The sequence below is a fragment of the Quercus suber genome, unplaced genomic scaffold (assembly GCF_002906115.3).
Source record: "Quercus suber isolate HL8 unplaced genomic scaffold, Cork oak 2.0 scaffold_278, whole genome shotgun sequence".
Taxonomy (NCBI): domain Eukaryota; kingdom Viridiplantae; phylum Streptophyta; class Magnoliopsida; order Fagales; family Fagaceae; genus Quercus; species Quercus suber.
In genome coordinates, this window is record NW_027069734.1 from 891,477 (window position 1) to 901,259 (window position 9,783).

General features: G+C 30.5%; 1 pseudogene; it reads right to left on the reverse strand.

The window, feature by feature from the left end:
• Positions 1 to 590: 590 nt before the first annotated feature.
• LOC112006062 (nicotianamine synthase-like) lies at positions 591 to 1,566 on the reverse strand (annotated as a pseudogene).
• Positions 1,567 to 9,783: the final 8,217 nt, after the last annotated feature.

Here is a 9,783-nt window from a genome sequence, read left to right on the forward strand (position 1 = left end):
TAGATTTTCCTCAAACTGTCCCAATAAATAACTATTTGTAAACTCATACGTTTTTTTGTTTTAATAAGATTATAGACTAATATATTAGTATCATAAGATACGGTAAGTTTCCTAAAAATAGGCTGAATTACATAGCTTCGCCATTTATCTTATATTAATTCATGTGTTACTTCAATGATAATAGGATGAAATGTTATGCATAGATTTCAATTGATCCATGCTTCTTATTCACCTTGTCCCATACTGATATCTAGCAGAACATTTCTAAAGGTTAACTTCAGGAATCTGTACACATGTAGGCAGCGTTAGAATTGAGAACATGGGTAACCAAATCCAATTAATATCCAACTGGGGCTTACAAACTCCTAAGCTTATTTCAGTACCAACTAGTATCATTGATAACCTTTAAAAACAAAACATTAGAAAATTTTGTCACAATGCTAGGAGAGGTGTTTATTACTCATAACCCTAATCTACAGTGTTTTGCACACACGCCTCCGGAAACAATAGAAGTTGTGATTTGAAGTCATGATTTCAAACAAAACTGTGTGGATTAACAGCCTATGTGCAACAACATTTATCCAATATGATTACTTGATAGGCAGCATAATGGGGCCAAGACCTTCCTCAAGTGGGTTTGCAGGCATTGCATATTTACGTGCAATGACAACCGAGTTAATAACCTCATTGGTGGGAGGAAACACTGAAAGAACCTCGAACCCACGAAGGTCACAAGGATCAAGCACTGGATAGAGAAAAGCGCGAGCCCCATGTGCGCTTCTCAGCATCAAAAGAGCTCCTGGAGCCATGTACCTAGCCAAATGATCAACAAATTTAACCTTGTCCTCTTTGTCCATGCCAACTAGAGCTGCCAAGAAAACAACTTCATAATCTTTCAGAGCATTGGTTTCATTCATTATATCATTGGTATGGAAGAACATTCTTTTGGATAAGTCAGAATCAGATGAATAAGCCAATAGCCTGTGAATTGGCTTAAGGGTCAATATCATGTTGTGAAAGGTGGTATTGGGAAGGTGTTTGGAGGCCAAGACAATTGAGGTAAGAGGAAGGGGACCTGAGCCCACAAAGGCAATTTTGCTAGGGACATGGGTGTAGTGTTGGCTAATGATATTGAATTCAAGGAGGCTAAGCTTGAGATAATTAGAATAGTAAGGAAAAATATTGAGATGGTCAAGAGGGTTTTCATATGAGCCTAAAATGGTAGTAGTGACTCTCCAAAAGTCCCTCAGCCTCACCACATAGCCTAATGAGCTTTGACCTCATTTCTTGCACCTTTTTGCACAGCTTGGTTACATCAATAGGATTTGGTGGCATGCGTGTGAGCACAAGTTTTGTGAAGATAATGTTGACATCTTTGGAAGGCTTGAGGCTCTCATGGCTAGAGATTTGCTCATACAACTCCCATATTTTTTGAACCAAAGGCTCATCCTGGCAATCCTTGTCAAAACTATAAGGTAATTGGCAGACTCTCCAAGGAAGGGTATTGAATTGAATGACAGAAAATTCAAGAGCTAGTTGCAGCTTCCAGTCCTCCAAGTTTGTCATTATTATATGGAGCAGTTATGTGTATGTGTCAAGAAGGAAACTCATTTCGTGCATTTGACAAGCCAAGTTAACGGAAAATTTTTAGGTACTCTTGAAGAATGGATAAATAGTGCATCATCCTTTGACATTTAAGATTGATCTCACCATGAATTTAATGAGTAGACCCCACTATGAATGTGAGAGGAGGGAACACAATTCTTCGTATTCCAGGAATACCCAAGTTAACCTACTAGTTGATGTTTTGTGTAATGTGCAATGTATTTTAAAGTATTTTGTAAGAAATAATATCATATTTCATGTATAATACTCCCACTATGAATGTGAGAGGAGGGAACACAATTCTTCATATTCCAGGAATACCCAAGTTAACCTACTAGTTGATGTTTTGTGTAATGTGCAATGTATTTTAAAGTATTTTGTAAAAAATAATATCATATTTCATGTATAATACTTTTTATGTGTTATAATATTTGGGGAGACAACTTCAATTATATTACATGTTATTAGAAAGAAAGAATAGCTATGAGCCAATTGTTTAAATAAATTTACAAATATTTAATTATTTTCACTAATTTAAGTTTAATTACAATTATCTTTTTTTTCTTTTTTTCTTTTGAGAAGTTCTTTTTCATTCTTGATTATAAGTATTCCAAATAATGTTTGTTGCAATATAAATTTTATAAAAAAACCATATAAATTATTTTTATACAAATAATTAATGCCCAATTATGAATAATTAATATATGAAAAAAAAATTAAATTACTCCATTAATAAATGAAAATTAATTAATACATTGACATAAATGCTAAATATTTGATGAGGTGGAAGGTTAAATGAATAGAAATTTCATGTAGGGAAATTCAAATATTTATTTATGAGGTAGTTGAAGTCTACCAATCATATTCATCGTCACATCAATTTGCAAACTTTATATAGTAAATTTGTAATACTCTGATTAATACTAGAGATACAAACTTTTTTACAAAAAAAAAAAAAAAAAAAATTACAAACTACTGACGTGGTGAGTGGTTATTGATAAAAAAAAAATTAATAATGTTAATGGTGGGCTTAGATGAAAACCAATAAGAAGTTGGCTACATCAATAGTTTGTAAAAATATAGTAAAATAATTTGTGGTTGTAGCATTCCTTAGACTCTTCAACATTTTTCATATAATTTTCATTCCTTCTCAAGAAATTGGCACTTGGAAAAACCTTAGAAATAATAAATATATGAAAATAAATTGATTTACTCTATTTATACTCTATTTAATTATATTGTACAAAATGTTCAAGTGATAACCTAGAGCTAATGACTTCCTTTGTTATGCCCATGTTTGTATAATTTAAAATATGAATATATTATATTTAATAAATTAAAAAAGATTTAATTATTTCAATTTATTTAAACATAAAATTATTTTATATTTTTATTGCAAGTATTAAGAAATTTGCTTTTGACTTTTGATGGTTTTTGTTTTAATTGTTGTCAAAGGTATAATTATAGAATATAGTATAATAAATACGTATTCACTCTCACATAATTGTGGGTCTAAATGGATTCTCAAAAAAAAAAAAAAAAAAAAAAATTGTGGGTCTAAATTCATCATAAGACTTGCGAGTGGAGTGCACACATTTTATTATACTCCAAGAGTATTTTATAATTTTTTCTTTTGAAGCAACTAAACATAAGGTTAAATGTCTTATTATTCCAAATAAATGATTTCTTATTCAAATTATATATTAGGGAAATGTTAACTAATTTCCTTAGGGAAATTAGGTTAGGAGCTATTTTAGAAACATTTTATTAGGAGAGTGATAAAATAATAAATATCGTTGACAGCTTTTTATGTTTCCCATGAAAGTGATGTAAAAATTTTCTATTATGGTTTATTAATAATTGCCTTAAAGGCATCCGTTAACATAACCCTAAAAACAAACATATAAATTCTTTTATATGAGTAATTAATGCACCATTTCTGGATAATTAATACATAGAAATACATTCATTTTCAACAAAGACATGGAAATTAATACAAGAATAGTATATTCTCTTCCCTCCTTAAAGAATGCGCCTCTGGGAAGTTAGGACCTTAGAGCAATTGCATTAGTATGTGCAAAAGTTTGCAAATACAAAAAGTGCTTAATTTTGCACATTTTAACAAAAAAAAAAAACACTCACATTAGTGCTTGCAAAAATGTGCAAATATACAAAACTGCTACAGTAATAGTGTATATATGCACGGTTACTGTTCATGTGCAAATGATTTTTTTATTCTTTTTTTCTTTCTCCTCCTTCATCTTGCTCTTCTCCTTTGTCTTCTTCTCACAACAAAACCACAATATCACCCCTGCCCCAGCCTCAACCACCGATCTCTATCTTTTTCCAACAACAAAATCACAAAACCACCCCTGCCCAACCTTAACCACAGATCAAGGTGGTACCACCCAAATACCAAAACCCACAAATTAAAATTAGCAATAACCCATCATAATACAAATATCCAAAAACTAAAATTAGCAATAACCCATCATAGAACCAGCAAGAACCAGATGAAATCAAACTTCAAAATTAACCAAAACCAAGATGAAGTCAAGTGGGGACCATGCAAAACTACATCAAGATCGGAGGTGGCGATGGTGGGTCGCTGCAACTGGGGTTGACTTGGGTTGTTGGTGGCGGTGTGATGATGGCGGTGGAGAGGTTGGTTTGAGTTTGAGATATCTATTGAAGAAAAAGAAAGAATAAAGAGAAGAAGGAAGAAGGAAAAGGAAAACAAGAAAGAAGGAGATGGTTCAGAGAAAAAGAGGGGTTGGTGTGAGAAAAAGAAACAAAGAGGTGGGTGGGGCCATGTAGGTAGTGGTTTGTTTGATATAATAAAAAATTAAAGAAATATTATTATTTAAATAAAATAGATGATAGAATAGATAAACTGATGTGATTGTTTGTAAAAGTGGGTGTGTAAAATAGAAAAAATATGTTTTTTTTTTGGGGCAAAATAAACAGAAATTTTGCATGAACTGATGTAATTGCTCTTAGACCACTATGACTGAGATTCTTGCTTTTATATCCGCTAGCTGATGTCCTAGCGTGAAATATCTTGTACAAAATTATCTTATGACCTATGTATGTAACTTATTATGTGCTATGATGATATAATAAGGAATCAACTTCCTTTATATTACATTTTACTTCTAAAAGAATGATATTTTGTTAGAAAGAGAGGAAATGCAAATTGTGGAAATCAATATAATTAAGAATAAAAAACTATTACTTAAAGAAAAAAAATTGGTGAAGAAAAAATTGTTAGAAGGGGTGCAACTAGTGTGGCTTTTCAACATGCTACTAGTGGGGCCTATTTGAACTGATGCCCTGGGGCATGTTAGCCCAAGCCCTTACCATTAGGCCAAATTAGTAATCTATTACTTAATTGAGTGAATTGAAAAATATTTAATTATTTTTATTTACTTAAGTGGATAATTATTTTTTATATTCTTAAATGCATGTTATTAAAATTTGCTTTTATAGTTTCTTTCAATTATTGTAAAGGCTTAAAGCAACTGCATTTGAGCAAGAATGTTTATATTCCAAGTTAATTGTTTCTTTTTTATTTAATCATATATATGATGTGTTTTTTTACATAGAACATTAATAAAGATATACAATTTTTTTTTTTTGGTGGAGAATCAATATAGCTTCAACTTAAAAAAAAAAAAAAAAAAGCTACAACTTATTCAACCAAAAATAAATAAATACAACCTCAATTAAGTGTATTTGATATGCGAAGTTAGAATATAAGTATTTTTTTTTTTTGTTGAGAAATAAATTAACTGTTAAACACACACGCACACACTTAATTACACTCTTTCACAAAATTCAAATATATTATTTAACTCAAAGTACCACTACAAAAAAACCTAAATTAGTATATATGTATGTTTGTTATACATAAACCAAAAATAAAAATGCAATGTCACTGTCTCAGTCATATAAAACCTTCATCTACTCTATCACGAAAAAAAGAAAAAGAAAAAAATCATCTACATTCTTATTTTGCCCAATCTTCAAACCCGTCAATTATAAATACTATTANCAAAAATAAATAAATACAACCTCAATTAAGTGTATTTGATATGCGAAGTTAGAATATAAGTATTTTTTTTTTTTGTTGAGAAATAAATTAACTGTTAAACACACACGCACACACTTAATTACACTCTTTCACAAAATTCAAATATATTATTTAACTCAAAGTACCACTACAAAAAAACCTAAATTAGTATATATGTATGTTTGTTATACATAAACCAAAAATAAAAATGCAATGTCACTGTCTCAGTCATATAAAACCTTCATCTACTCTATCACGAAAAAAAGAAAAAGAAAAAAATCATCTACATTCTTATTTTGCCCAATCTTCAAACCCGTCAATTATAAATACTATTAATTTCAACGGAAGTCAAATGTACTATGCTAAAAGTAAGTTTATGCAAGCAGCAAGTGATTGGCATACAATATCTAAAACACAATTAGAATAAATTATGCAATCATTTAAATGCTTCTTTCCTTTCTTTTTTGACTTGAATGCTTCTTTCCTTTCAATTCCATACATCTTTTAATTTTAGCTACTGTAATTAGGATTTTAGTTCAATACGGTTTATTTATTAACTTGAACTGTTCTCTATGATATGAGGCTGTTCCATTAATCTTTATAATATAGACTCTTTTTTTCTTTTTAGAAAAGAGCTGAAAATTTCATTAAGAAAAATAAGGCAACTTGACTTGTACGACTGCTAACAGGTGTGGTAGATTAGTGGGGCATTTTTTATCCATACAAAAGAATCTGTGATATGTAAAACATGTTTAATAAGATTATGAGTTAATTATAGAGTTGTCTTCACAACAGATATGAGAAAAACTTATAACCTCTGTAATTATTTCAGCGTCTTGTATCAAATGACCAAACGAGGCCATAGAAATAGACTTCATTACACCCTCAAAAAAAAAAAAAAAATAGACTTCATTACTAGAGGATGAATAAAAGTTTTCATATATTAGATAAAGTAATCAACTCATTCATCTGCTTGTCATCCAAAAAAAAAATTACAAGATATTTTAATTTTAATAGATTTTGCTCCTGCAATAGCAGCACCTAGCATGTTTTATTTATTTATTTATTTAAATTTATTTATTTGTATTATTATTATTATTTTTTAAGAATGGTTTCATGCCTTAAAAACCATTGGAAGTATATCTGTGTCTATAAGACACTAGGGTTATGATCCAATGACGACATTTTCGGCATCAAGCTCATTGTTTTCTATTTAATTAATGGTACCTTAATGTATATATATATACTTTTTAACAAGGACAAAATATAAGTACAGTATCTTATGAGTTGTTCTTTAGGTTCTTTTTTTATGATTCAGTCATGTGACTACTTAACTAAAAAATATTCTTCTATCTCATGAGAAAAAAAATCCACATGACAAAATCTTAAAAGGAGAACCTAAGAAACAGCACCTAAATACTGTACCTAAGTCTTAATATTTTGATAATTAAATTTTTTTTTTAGAAGAATTTTTAATTTTTTAGTTTATCATTTTACTTTTTTTTTGGTTGCAAACTATATAATAGAAACTTTTATTTATAATTTCTTTATACTAATAACAGGTTGAAAACTAAATTTACATCTTCGGAAAGATGAAAAATAACGTTAAACTATAGTGTTTCAATATGGGAACTAACTTTTTTTTTTTTTTGATAAGTAGGAACTAACTTAAACCTATTTACAATGGTTATTACTAGTTTCAATATATATTATACTTTAATAATTTTATGCATTTTGCAGTTAAAATTTTATTTTTCATATTTAACTATGTAGAAAGTATCACATAATTTGAAATTTTAAATAATGTTACTAGATACATTGTAATATTTAATTTAAATTATGAAATAGATTTTAAAGATCTATTTCCACTCAATTATTTGGTAAGGTATAAAGTGAAAAACAAAAAGTGAGATAGGGGTCAGGATTGTATCATAGAGGCCAGATTTTACATTCAAGAATCATACAATAATTAAGTCTCCTTTGACAAGGAAATCAACCATATTCTCATGGGCATTCTTAATCATTAGTATCACTCAGTTCACACTAGTTGGCCAAATAAAAACATAAACCCAGCTTGTCTTATCCTATTATCAGAGATTCAGGGACATGAAATTGGGTCCACTGCCGGCTGCCGCCACAAGTAATAATTTTCTCATTGCAAGTTCAACTCGACTGATTTGTTATTGGATTATATTTTCGGATATATATGTGGATAAACTTAGCAAAAGGATGAAAAAGACTAATTTCCTTGATTTCAGTAGTTTGTCTATTTATTAACTATTCATATATTGAAATATAATGCTGGAAATATATATATTTTTTTGATTCAGCCAATTTTAAGAGGTTGGTGTGAAATCATAAGCTATCCAAAAATTTTGAGATTTTTTTTTTTTGACGGAACATTTTTTTTTTTTTGAGATTAAAACTTAATTATTGTTGTTGTTTTTGTTAACTATACATTCGTTAAAAATTGCAATTCTTTAATTTGTGTCATTATAATAAGCCATTTTGCTTTTCTTTTTAACTTTTTAGTGATTACACATAATTAATTTTAACCTTGTAAATCCTAACTAAATCAAAATTGGCTCCCATGGTCTTATAGAGAGAAAATGGTCTCCTATGAACCACGGTCCTTTCATGAGAACTGAGTCAAGATCCTCTTTGGAGAAGAATCTGACCAAAAAGAACCCATAACCAAGGTCCACACAGTCCATTCTAGCCGATGGCCTCCATAGTTGGCTTAGTTTAGATTGCAAGTAAGTAAAACCCACTGACCTCCCAACAAGCTTGACAATGATAGCTCTTGACCAAGGTCCTCTGATGCGCCGCTTCGTCTCCTTAGAGAGCTTGACATTTACCCTACCAACTCTGTTCCGATTAGCAGCTTCTTCATTTTCACAGTCAGATTCCACATCTTCATCCATAAGATTTTCAAACTCAAACGCTTTCACATACGCCCCTGGTATGTCACCCACTAGCTTGTCCTTAAAGGAGCCTCCGAAGGAAGCCTCTGCATTCTGGGAATCCGGCGAAGGAGAGCCCTCCCTGGAATCATTGTTGAAATCGGCGTGGTGAATGTCCTTCACCTTTTTATTACTCCGAGCCAGCTCCGCTTCTTCTTCTCTAGAGAGCAAACGTGGTTTCATTCTATCCAATCAAACGTGTAACTAACCGTTCCGCTTCGTTTTATTGTAGCATTTACGATTGTTGGCCTTTTGCCAAAATAAACATTGGCATGGTTTGGCCTGTCCCCAAAAAATGTCACAAATATATCTACACCCTTGTCCTTATGCGTCCTTCATTTTAGTACTGTACCTTATTGTTCACCTAGTTGAGAACAGCAGAGCTAAATACACCAATATTTTGGCAATTGTGTAGAAAGTAGAAAGTAGAAATCTTTCTGTAATAGAATTTAAAATATATATATATATATATATATGAATCTAATGTCCACCATTAAATTACTGCTTAAAATAACAACTTCAATAGCATCTAAAAAGGTCATGAAAAATATAATTATGTTTTAGGACGAGGGTTAACGTTACGGCTATTGCAGGATCCTTCATGGGACTAGTTGGCGACATGTTTGAATATTGCTTCCAAACTTTATAGGCTAGTTTAAGAATTAGATTGTGCTTTGAGTGTGCACAACAAGAGGCACCTAGTAACCAAGAATTGCTCAGCAAATATGTTTTTATAGAAGCGTATTATGAAAATTATTATACTTTATACCATTTATACATCATGTAGACATTTTTTTAAAAATTGTGGACATTGGTGTATACATTTTATATATGATGTGTGTAAAGAGTGTGCACACTATTGGCGTGAAACAATTACAATTCTAAATGATCGCATCTATACTTAATGACGAGAGAGGAATAGATGAAAACTTTATATATGTAAGCTGAAGCCCACCTCAAAATAAGTACTTTAACTCCCAAAGTAGTTTAGAGTTAAACACTTATAAAACCAACATCCAACACTCTTCTTAGAGCATTCGCATCAGTGCGTGTATTTTACACGCCCATTTTTACACTAAAAACCTACTTTTTCTATTTTATACATTCACTTTTACAAAACACCCACATCAATTCATCTATTTT